Here is a 12,548-nt window from a genome sequence, read left to right on the forward strand (position 1 = left end):
AAGTGCGAGACGTAAAGGCACGGAATGGGTAGATTTTGGTTGCGCTAAGGTGCGCGTTCAATTCAGAAATAAATTGTATCAAATTTGTGAAGTGATTTGCTATCCAAACACGGTACAAACGGTAACAGCAACTAAATAAAAATCCCTAACTGTCGGTCGCGTGTGGTGCGAAGTGTAGCGAAATTAGCGTGCGTGGAATCATTTTCTTGAAGTGAGGAAGAGAACGCGAGCAAGAAGAGGAAACTTCTTGGCATTTTGATGCCACAGAAAGCGAAGGAAGTGTGCGTTGCTCAAGCGGATGGCTTCTGTAGATTAAAAGTGTAGATAACTCGTTTGATATTCTTAGCCAACCATTACGATTAAGTATCGCGAAATCGTCGCCATCCGTGTGTCCTTCGCTTGGCGTCGCAAAAGTTCCCCCTCGCCAATGGTGGACGGCGTTTTCGGTGTTATTGTGGTGAAGTGAAGAAAGGAAGCATAATTGAGCTCTGCCAGCACAGTGTGTTCTTGCGGTGGCTTTTGGTGCTGTGTGTTCGAAGTGTGTGCTCAGAATACGACCGCAAAGTGAGAAACGCGTCATCAAGGAATAAGAATTATTACTCATCTGCTCGCAGACAGACGCCGGCACCGGAAGTAGTAGCGGAAGGAAGGAAGCGGTATCCGATCGATCAACATCGAAGAAGGCGAGCTCTTCAGAGACGAACAACGGCAGCTGCAATTGAATGTAAATATCCAATACGGCGTAGATAACATATGCATCTTCCAGGCGGCCATAACCTTGACGCCGCCTTGGTTTAATGTTGCTGAAGCGACTCTTTCGCTTTGTACGACGAACGGACGGATGACTCCATTCTGGATGCACTTCATCTCTGCGGAATGCACCTGTCAGAAAGGGGAACGTCGGATGAGGCTCCAAGAGCATGATGCACTCGAGTGTATGTGTGTGTGTAGGAAAGAATGCAATAAGGGAAGGAGAGACTGCTGGGATGCCCTTTTGCAATCATGTCGCTGAAACACGCACATTGCCCCTCAACAACCAGACGGACAAATTGCATAATGTGACTTCTGATGCTTGTTATTACTTCTTGTATGCACCGCCGGAGCTCTTGGTGTTGGTGTTGCTTTCATTCTCCTTCTTTACCTCCCTTTACTTCAGGCTCCACTCGACCTGCTTTTTGAGGCCAGAGGCTTTCTTGGCGTTGAAGAGGGGGGATTTGGCAACCTTCTTTCTTCCATCCAAGCAACCTCGAAACCTTCGATCTCCGTCGTTTCAATTCATCGAAAAGCGACACTGCTGTTTTTCAAGAAACTTTCAAAGTATCAGCTGGCGCTTGCACCGGGTTTCCATTCTTGCGCGGTTTTAATCCGATCAAAATCAGCATTTCAATATGGCCGGAGCAATGGCTAGTGCTACCGACGCTTGTCCTCGTCCGCCCCAAAACTGGTCGTGGGATGTTTTCCTCACTATTTTCCCGCCTCCCCCCATCCGTCTCCATCTCGTAGACCAAAGAAGGAATGGAGCTCGGCCCTCCTAGAACCGGTTGAGAGGCCGATTGGTTCTCGGTTCGGTGTGCTATGCGGAAAATGGCCCGCCGAGAAGGCCGTAAACGCCGTTACAAGCATTTACACGTTCTTCGCTGTGTGCCGTAGTTGTTCCGGTGCGGGGCCCGTTGCGTGTGAGTAAGTAACACTATGGCCGACTGCACTTTGTAACACTGCAAAACGGCAGACAAACGCAACAGCATCAAAACACACACCCGGGGGGTTGACATTTTCCCTCCAGGTCTGGCCGGATGACGTAATGCGCGCCCGTCTCTCCATCCCAGCTCTCTCCCTTCACCGGATCGTATTGAATAATTCGCCAATCGGTTGATGTCGCCCGGCCCGATTGTCATGACGGGTGGAACGGACGTGGAACCGGGGGAAAAGTGTTTTCTCCTTGCCATCTGCTGTGTGTAATGGCCGTCTTTGTCAATCGTCTCGCGAGGAAGTTCCGGAAAAGTCCGCAAATGGAATGGAACGAAATTGGAAAAATGGCTTATGCAAATTTGGTAATTTCCATCAGTCGCCTTGTACCATCTTTGGCGCAATTTAAAAGTATGTTTGTTTTTTTTTTTGCAGATGTCTCTATTTGATCGTGTTTTGTGTGATTTCCCGTCAACTGATGGTATTTTTTCTGCACAACATAATTTCATCGCAATTATTCAGCAACTCTTAAAACGGAGGTTTTTCGTTACCCTGAAACAACATAAAATAACACAAAATCGTTGCAATTTCGGAAAAGTGTAATTGCGAATCAGTCCACCAAACAACGTTGATCAACGTTGATAAATTTCTTTCGAATTGGCTTTCTTATCAGCTCAGTGCTGCAGCCCCGCTTATCTCTTGGTTTTTAATTTATTTGCCTTACCAAGGTATGATAAAAATCCGAGTGCTACGCTTCGATAGAAGTTTTTTTTTCTTCAGGTTTGAGCTTGTGGTGTGTGAATTTCGCAAAGTCAGAGCGAGAAACACTTTTACCGCGCCTCATGTTCTTTGACATTCGGCTTGATTTTCATAACCGGATCTTGCTACAAACACATAACAACCCATAATTCCTATGCAAATCAGTCATTCTGCGGCAACGGTCGTTAGCCACATGTTTTCGGCTTGCCTTCCTGGGGGCACCGTTCTTGTGCCATTTGATGGTCGTCCCGTGCAGCGTGTGGAATACGGAATATCAAATGCTTTATGCCCCCTGGTGTTCACGCGGAATAAAATTCTTAACGCACGTTTGCTTGGCCTTCCGTTTCTTCAGCAAGTTGATAGGAAAAACCTCGGTCGTTGGAACGACTCTCTTATCGGCTGCCCTGAACACACAGACGTCTCTCCGGAGGCGCGTTGGAACGCGGAGCAATTCTTGGACGATGTTGACCTTATCGCAAGCAAGGCTGTGTAATGTTTTTTTATATAGTTGACTGGCAGCGCTCTGGTTAGTTGTTCAATACCAGTGGAATGAATTCCACTAAAAGAGCTGCTGCCGTATGGAATCAACTTCCTCTAGTGTACATCAGATGGAGTTTTTAATTTTTGCTGTACAGTCGTCGCAGTCCATTCGATTGGAAGGTATCCCAAACTAGAAACGAAACATTTAAAAAATTCCAACATCTCAAAGTCCAGCATTTGGGAAGACGACCTCCTCGGGGGGGAGGGAAGAAAAGTACAAGCTTTTCTTTCGCATGTTCGCTTTATCGTCCGCGGCGCAAACTGGCTCACACTAATTTGGGTTGAGTTTCGCTGAGCAACGTTGGTTTCCCGCCAACAACGGGTCGTGTAGCAGCAGACCCAGCAAGGTATGGTATTTTGCGAGATATCCGACATCATCTGCGAGGTGGTGATTCCTCCTGGTTTCTTCCGTGACGCCGAGTGGAGCATAAAACCGAGGCTTTCTTTTCCGGCCATCCCTCCGGTTGTGCGCAGTAGTTCGCAATATCTCTCATGTTCAGCCCCTTCCCAGCCCAAGGGTAGTTATTTCACCCTTTGGCGCTCGGAGGGCAGGCTGGGAGACAGGCTGGCTGCAAATGCCCGAAAATGTTCGCGGAACGTCGTAGACCCATCGATATGGTGGCTGCAATGACCCCCAGGGCCACTTGGTGGTGGCCGCTCTTTTTTCGGCATTAATCGAATATCTCCTCCCACCCCGCACCCAGCCCGCCGGGTGACGACCAATACATTTCTCTTTATTAACTGAAGACCACCAGAGGCAGGTTCGCCTCGTGCCCTATTAGAGTATCACAAATTTTCTTTTTTGCTTTCGGATGCCGCCACCGCCACCGAATGCGCTTTTTTGGGTGTAAATATATGAGGCAGCCAATTATGGAAGAGGTGATGGTGGTGGTGGTGGTTGCCTCCGATATTGCCACTAGCGAGCTTGGACCGAGGAGGAGGAGGAGGAGGGAAGGTTTTTCCTCGATGCAGGAAATTGGCCAACTAAGCGGCAAATTGAATTATGATAGCTAATAACATGAACACCGGGCATCAAGATATGGCCAGATCTCTTCGGGGCGATGGATGGCCAATCGGTGGGAGGATTTAAAAATACACCACGGGCACGCGGAAGGTGTTACCACCACGTACGGGAGTTAAGATGAATGCTCTTCTTCTGTGTTGTGGTTGTTTCTTTTCTTTTTTGCCTATCCAAATTGCATGCCCTCAGCTTCGCGATTCATCTTCGGGCTGAAAAAGCAACCAACACCCCGTCCCGCGTCTGTATTTTTTGACTGTTTTGACGGGCTTTCTATCTGTTTCGTACTTTTGCGCGGGAAGGACGCGTCTACACTCGAGCACTTTCTCCGGCAGTGGTAGGGAAAAATTAAGCCTAAATAAAAGCCAAACACACAATCCGCCTCTTCCAGTGCCTGCCATGAATGCCTTGAGGAAAATGCCGGTCTAGTGACCTTTTTAAATCATTTCATTAGCGATCGCGAAATGCCTGAACGCGATTCTGTAAATTTCTTTTCTCACCAACTAATAGTGAAATAAAGGTTTTCGGGTGGACGGGGGGGGGGGGGGGGGGGGGGGGGGGGATGGGTACCTTTTAGTGGAATTTGGCAAATGAAAATACGCCTGGCAAAATGTATGCCATACTTATTTTTGGTAGAGAAATAAGGTTCGATTAGTAGAAGGAAAACATACATCGCTCGATTTTCTCACGCCCGGCCAGGAAAGGAAGGTTTTCCTGTCTTCTCCCATAGCTGCAACTTATGATTCAACCATGGAATTGTTTGTACTTGCCACGGGGAAAGCAATAATAAACATTGCGTCAGCGTTTTCTCTTTTCCTCCTGTCGATTATTTGGGTTTAAAACGGCTTGCACCCCGAGTTCCATTTTCAAGGACAGCTCCGGTTGGAAACGCAAACACCTCCAGTGTCCTTTTTCCTCCATTTTAGTCTTGTATGTGTGTGTGTGTGGGGAGGTTGTCAGCAGGAGTTAGTGCCGGCCGGTACTTTCCCTGTTGTTTATCTTCGTAGACAGTTTTTCCCAAACATCAGCTGGGAGCATGCGCCTAGCGCCGTTTTTCTTATTCAAAAAAGACGTCTCTTCTGAAAAGGGAAAAGCAAATCTAACTCTCTTTCTCCTGCCCAGAATCAGCTGACGTTGGCCGTTTGTTTTCATTATTGGTACATTTTTCGGATCCGGATGTGCAACCTGTTGCAGAAACACAAACCCGCAGCATCAATATCACTTTGCATCTTCAAAACCATCTTAATGTAGGATGACTGTTTAAATTTATTTTCTTAGTAGATGGTATGGTAATGTTCAAGCTATGTTACGATGATTTTTATGCGTGATGATTTATGCTTCTTCTACCGAAATGCTTCAGCGTAATGTTTACGAGTGGGTTGTTTTGACATAGATGATTTATTTATTTATGTATCTGTTCACTTTCCACTTGGAAACGGGTCACTCTTATCGTCGGTGAGCTTGGACGCGCTTGGCCTCGATACTAAACAACTTAACAACTCATTAGTGCATGTTGTGGAATGGTGGTAGTAAGGGGGATGGAATGTGTGGCAAACGCCGCGGCGGGTTTTGTTTACATACCCCAGTAATGAGCGGAAATCGATTTTCCCAATGAGTTTCCATCAATAAATATACATTTCGAGTTAATTGATTGGCTCACATGTTGCAACATTGTGTTTTAGAAAAAAAAAAAATGTTTGCATATTTAATGGCATTTTATCGGTATCAACTCGGTTTCTTGAAATAGGACGTACTTAAAGCACAACACACGACCGTGAGTCATATCCCTTTCGAGAAAAAAGGCCTTCTAGAAATGTAAAATTTTATATAACCATTGCATGATGAACCACGTAATAGTGGAGTGCTTTTAAAATTCATTCAATTAGCATTTTGCACTTTTCGAACCGCGTTATGAATGGCGTAAACTGTACGATTTTGTTTTCATCATTTTCATACATTTTTGTTTTTGCTCTATCACATTCGGAATGTGAGTAAGGCGTTTGTGAGTTTTGCGAATTTTTTGTTTTTATATCCGTTACATAATGGTTGTGTGTGTTTCACTTACCTTTTCATGTGTGACCACCGTCGACCCTGTTTTGGCTCCATTTGAATGGAGTTTCTTGTCTGCTCCTGATCATCTTCTAGGATTGCTTCCTAATAATTGCACCCAGTACCTTTTCGGAGAAAGTCATCCCAAACGTGCCTTAACTGAGCGCGAAAACTAACGCTATACTTCTATTTACATCATCAATACCGCCCCGGTTGTGGTTTTCCAGCTGCCAATCAAAGCACTTCACAATCACGTCCCTTTAGTCGGCTGGGCTTCTTTTTTTTCTAGAGCATCGTTCCACCGTTCGATTGATTTCCCGCCGTGCACTTCGGAACCACCATCATCTACTGGTTGGTTTCTGGTGAGGCTTTTTTTGCTTTTAATTTTAGTTCTTCGCGGGCTCTCTGGTGTATTGACGGGTGATTTTTTCGCGTTCCTTCCCGCTGCCGGAGCGTTTGCAAATTACAGCTCTCTTCCTGGGCTTCAATTAGCGTCACCCATTGTGTTTGTGTGAGCGGCGGCGGCGGCGGGGATCTTCACCCGGAGGTGTCTTCGGTTGTTCCTTTGGCGGCATCCAGTAGGAACGGGCTAGTTTGGACGTCGAGTCGTCGTCGTAAGCCGCTCGTCGTGGTTTCAAATTTGGCAAGGAATTTCACCCCGCAATTAGTGACCGAGGTTACGTCGGATTTGCCTCCCTTTTTTTGCTTTTAATTCACTCACCATGAAAGAAGGCCTCAGGCTGGACGACCTTTGTACATCTTCGGTTCGTCGGGTGATCGGTTGATCGCTCATCTAAACTCTTAACCCCGTCGGTACTGAAATAACCATCGTACCGTGGCCGATAGAAATCGATTCTACCGAATTTTCCGCCACGGAGACCATGTTGGCAACTTCGGTGCGCGTTTAATTCTGTTCGTCTTCTGCTTGTTTATTTTGCTCACAGCAGATGGGTTATGCTTTTGGGGATTTGGAGCCGGATAGGAGGCGGGAAAAATCTCATTTCCCGTTAATTTAACTCACCGCCGGTGCCGAAACCCGCTCGCAGTCGGTCGGCATTTGCAGTGTGTCGTCAGCTTTGGTGGACGCCTTTGGACCGGAACCGAAATTAAAACCCAACCCAACAACGCCAACTTCCAACTCCATCCCCGGTGTCGAGTCATCCTTTGGCGAGAATGCCTTAAAATAGCGCCCAAACGATGACGACGAATGTGGTCCGATCGTCGTCGATTCCGGCTGCCTCCAACGATTACTTAATCTTCCGCGCAGGGAAGGAAACGGTTTGGGTCCGACGTTTTTTTTTCGCTTTTTTTTCGTTTGTTTGAATTTTCAATTTCAAACATCTTTCCAAAGGCACATGTGGTCGCGAAACGACCGTCCAAAAGGGGCGATGCGAACTCTACCCATTTTTTAGTCCCGCTTTCGGCGAGACAAGTGCAGAATGGTTCACCCCCAGCAGGCCGAAGGTTATGTTATTTTATTTGAATCATTTTTTTCTTCTATGTTTTAGATGATGCCATAATTGATAACGGCAATGTCAGATGGGCGTGCTTTGAAGGGTGGTACCGATTACGGCTTTGGCTGACATCATACGAACACTCATCGGGTTTTGTTGTCGATAGGAACGACGAGAGGAGAGGGCGGAAACCAGTCGAAAGAAAACTCGTATACAAAGATAGATGACTATTTGGCAACCGTTGTTGTGCCCTTTTCTCCACCGGTGGTTTGAAAATAGATCACGGTCGCGTGAGACGCGAGATGTGTTATGCGAGAACCCCGCCGTCCATTCGGTTAATGATGTGCGCATGATTTGGGGGAAGTTTGAAAAACGGCTGCGTGCTGTTCTTAAAACCACTTACTTTAGTTGTCACAACAAATCAACTGAACGGTATTTAAATGACTTTGTTTAGTAATATCCGAGTGTCTTATGAAATAAGCGGTCGTTATATTTACAAGCGAACGGAGTCAGTTCTGCGTGCGAACGGTTATCGCTGTTCATAGTTTATGTGGTGAACATTTTTCATAACCTTTTGATAAGAATAGACCGATGATGAGTTCTTGTTTGGACAGCTGTGGACTGCTAATCGCGGATGTTATAACCTTCTTCTTCATTAAACGGAGTAACGCGTACTGGTTGAGATTAAAAGAAGTAGGAAAATAAACTCCCATATAATATGGTAATTGAATCAGTGTAACGCTGTTTTGAAATTACCGAACGTTACATAAAAAAGCGTTACCCATGCGAAAATCTCAGCCCCACAATTTTGAAAACAGGGCTCAGCTTTGTTCAACACAGAAAACAGACTGCGACTAAAAGGATTAGGGATTAGGGGGCCGTGCCAAAGGGGATTAGAGGGCACACACAGAAACACTTTCACCCATTCCGGCCCCGATTCGGATCAATATTGATTGAGACTGTGAGCGGTGGGCTCTCCCCGCGTGTCGTAGGGGTTAAATTACACGTAACTGTATCCTACGCGCGTCGAAATACGTACTTTATGCCCTGGCGTGTATCACCTCCGTTCGGAGTCGGTTGAACAGAGGGAAATGAAGGGAAAGGGAGAGAGATAATGGGTCGTCGAAGAAGTTTTTTACGACAATCCGGTGCTACCGGCTCGAGCTATCGATGCAGGAAGTGTAGATGTGATTGTAAATATTTATGTTTATACGACTCCACTCTCCCTTTCAGCCCGGAGTGTTGGGTCTCCTATCAGTTCGATCTTCGAAGCAGCAAAAAAAAAACCACAAAACACATGCATTGGAACATCATCGGGCGGATCACTGATCGGCAATAAAAGTCCGTTACAATTTGATTTGAATTCTTCGCTAACGAACGCGATCTGCTTTGGAGCACTTTGTGCAGTAAGGAGAGGGAGGAAGGGACGAGAAAAGAGTGACAAACCTCCGCGGGTCGTTATCAAAATACGTGTTGGGTGCTGAGAAACCACACAAAAAAAAAACGACTGAAATAAACGTAACACTCGATGATGGCGGCGATCGATCAAACGGTTCACATTCGCGTAACGCCGAGGGAAGCTGATCGATCGTTCGAGCGAAAGCGAAGGGAGGATAAATAGGCGGCCAGGGTTATAATTTATCAACGGTGTTGATCATCACCGTCACCATCATCAACATCAACATCATCATCAACATCAACCAGTGACCGTAACGAGGTCGTTACTGACAACAAGCCTGCTGACCAAGTGGCCTCTCCCGACACACGTTACGGGGAGTTACGTGTGGGGCTTGATGATGAACTGGCGCTATGCACGCGGCCGTGTGTTTGTGTGTGCGTCTCTCTTGACCCAATGGAAAAACAGGAGGTAAACGTATCACGAATAGATTTGAAACAATAAAACACACACACTTTTATACGATGCAATTCGCTCCGTTGTTGTTAAATAATAAATGCATAACATTTATATATGCACGTGCACCATTTCAAAGTAATGACCGTTTTATTTTACACATTTTGTTTTTGAGCGTTTCCAACACACCGTTTTACGAAAATGTGTGTGAAAATGTAGCTTTCGGCGTTGAAGTTTTGAGAAAACTTGGAGAGTTCGAGAAAACTACACAACAAATTCGCATGATGTGTGTGTCTGTGTGTGTTGGTTCGATCCACGGAACTAGCCTAGACCCACATACTGAGACGAGGCCGTTGTTTCTCGAACTTTTACGTTCACCGCGACCGTTTCGCGAATAATTATTTTCCAGCCTTTTTTTCCCCCCGATAATGGACGGTAATCTGATTACACGATAATGCTTGTCCTCCGTCCGGTGTGCTGGGTGTGTGTGTGTGTGTGTGGTCCACGAGCAGGTTTCCCATGAAGGCACGGGCCTTTCGAGAGGCGGAAAATGCGTCGGCAAAGCGTCGGCAAACGTCTTTTCCTTTCGCCCGATGATGCTGATGTTGACGATAAGGAATACATTTCGCTTTATTGGCCGATTGTATCCTCTTGGTTTTGGGTTTCGCGATCCTAAAACACACGTCGTCGGCGTCGCCATCGATCGTGTGCAATGAAATCGATATATTCACGCTGTCACTTTTGCACAAAACTGGTAATATGAGCCGGGAGGACGTTGGATCACAGGGAATGGGCTTCGAATTCCTTCGGGCGAGGGCCGAAGATGATGAACCGGCATGCTCCAAAGTCGATCGATCGGTCGAAAGACGGGAATACTTCAAACCGCACGACTTTCGATTCTTTACCGACTCGACAAGGACAAGTTTTCATTCCGTTTTTTTCCACCCCTTGCGTAGTTTGTTTGTAACGTGCCGCTCACAATGGCCCCGGAGTTTTTCGCAAACTTGCCACAGTTCCGACTGTTTGCGACATACCTCTTCTGGGACATTTCCTTCTCCCCGGGGCCGGAGCGTTTTTGATGAAAGTGAAGCCGGTGGGTTTATTTATATATTTATTTTCTTACTTTTGAATAATGTTTTCCGCGTCGCAGATGACAGCTGTTCAGGGGGAGATTTTTGAAGAGCGCGGTTTCGCTTTCTTCGACAACAGATTCTTCGTGGGATGAAAGGTGAAGGTAAAGCGGTCGGTCGGTGAAAGGATATTGAAATGGGGAAAACATCGGAAGATAACGATGGTTTATTTTTTACCACTCGATCGGGAAGTGATTAAATTGTTGCATTCGTTTTCGAAGCGTTTTCGTTCCGACTGTAGAATACATTCTAGTTTGCACGGGTCATGTTTTACCTTATTTAGTTAACGACGATGTTAATCCGCAGTGTAACCGATATATGGTGAGATGTGGTTTTGAATAGTGAAAGCAAACCCCCAAAGGGGAGTCGCAAGTGGGTCTTTGAGGAATCCGGCGATCTATCTCTCGATGGAGATCGTCTCCACAACGCCATTACGACATCGGAAGTGAAGAGGCCCGCTTTTCGTCTTCGTCTTCAACACTGACCATCAATGGGACAATGTTTTTCTGTTCGCCAAACCATTTTCCTGCATCGTATATCGGATGCTACTGGCCGTGGTGGGTTCGCTGCATCCGGATTTGGGGAGGTGTGTCCCCTGGGAAATCGCACTGTGCTGTCCGATGGAAAGTGGAAAAACAAAGGACCGATACGACCCGGGCGGAAGTATGGATCGCCAATGCAAACGGAATCGGAACGCACGGAAGGTTTGAAGATGATGATGATGATGATGATGCAAGCCGCTTTTGCCGTGTCTTGTGTTACCGTCATCTCGTGGAACGTGGGGGAGGTGGTGGAAGGCGACGATAAGGAATGGGCATTATGTTTCCCCCAACCAGTGGAAATCAACCTTTTTTCCTGTCCCGTGTTGGTTTCCTGTACCAACCACGACGAGCTCCCCGTTGGAATAACAATAAAGCCGGTGATCTTATTTTCCCGAAACGACCATCTCGTGCCGCATTCGATTCCGCATTTCCTTTCGCCGGGTGGTGCGTTTGTTCTTTCATCGGATTTGGCGTTTGTTGCTTGTTTTTTTTTCGCTTATGTTTCATCGGTGGTTTAGGATTGCGTGAACATTTTTCCACCGACGAACAGCAGCAGCGCGTTGTGGTTGTGCGAAATGTCGAAGACGATTAAGGAAATGCTTCTTGAAATCGCGAGCGCGTCGACGGAAGCAATCGCCCATTGCCTTCGGTTTAGTTTTAGCCAGCAGATCATTTCTCTTTTTATGCGCGACGGTCGGAAAAACGCGAAAAAAGGGAGCTGGATTAGGAGGGAATGGATTTCGCACCGTTTTTTTGTTGTTGTTTTGCTTTAGCAGCCATCGATCAACCAGATTGTGGTTCAATTGCCATTAAACTGCCCCGGGGCGGGATTGGTTGGAGGCGGGTTTCGATCGTTTTGCGAATGGTCGCAAAGTGGACATATCCTTTGGGTTTACGTCGCCGGACTGGGGCAATTTTGCGCGATCTTTGATTTCGTGTGAATTTTCGAACCGACTTCTCCCTTTTTTCTCGTTCGGTTTGATTAGTTAGTGTGCGACTTTTTATGGGCCACATTGAACTGTGTGCCATTCGCACAGTTTGCAAATGAACGGGAATGGGGGGAAAAATAATCACATGATAAGCCAGCAACAAATGTGAAATGGCAGGATGTGAAAATTGCACTGAGGCCAAAAGCACTTTCCTCGTTTGGTGATTTAATAGAAACCATTTTTGGATTGGAAAATGGATCTAAACGAGCCATCAAAAGTAGGTTTTCTATACTGCCAAGCCTTCAAAACAATTTATGTTGTATTGTGTGTTGTTATAGTTTTTTTTTCGCGTGGCGTTACCTTCCCTCACGCACATTCACATTTAAAAAAAAGGTAGGAAAAAGGGACTGTGTGAGGGTGATTAATTTCCATAAATAATTCGATGTGCTAACGATGGTCGATTATCGATCAAGCAACGACGTGCTTAGGAAGGGTTAGTTTCGAAAGGGTGTACATATGTGTAACCGGGGACCCCGTTATTAAAGGCAAGGGTAGCAATGTTCTCATGTAAAATGTTAATATTGTTCAT

General features: G+C 46.2%; 1 protein-coding gene across 1 annotated transcript in view; it reads left to right on the plus strand.

Moving 5' to 3' along the window:
• The first annotated feature begins 476 nt into the window (after positions 1-476).
• Positions 477-12,548, plus strand: part of LOC131265989 (klarsicht protein) — a 153,566-nt gene continuing 141,494 nt past the window's right edge. The window contains exon 1 of the mRNA XM_058268315.1: positions 477-724. The gene's annotated coding sequence lies outside the window, so the exon portion shown is untranslated. The remainder of the gene's footprint in view (positions 725-12,548) is intronic.

The sequence above is a fragment of the Anopheles coustani genome, chromosome 2 (genome assembly GCF_943734705.1).
Source record: "Anopheles coustani chromosome 2, idAnoCousDA_361_x.2, whole genome shotgun sequence".
NCBI classification, from domain to species: Eukaryota; Metazoa; Arthropoda; class Insecta; order Diptera; family Culicidae; genus Anopheles; species Anopheles coustani.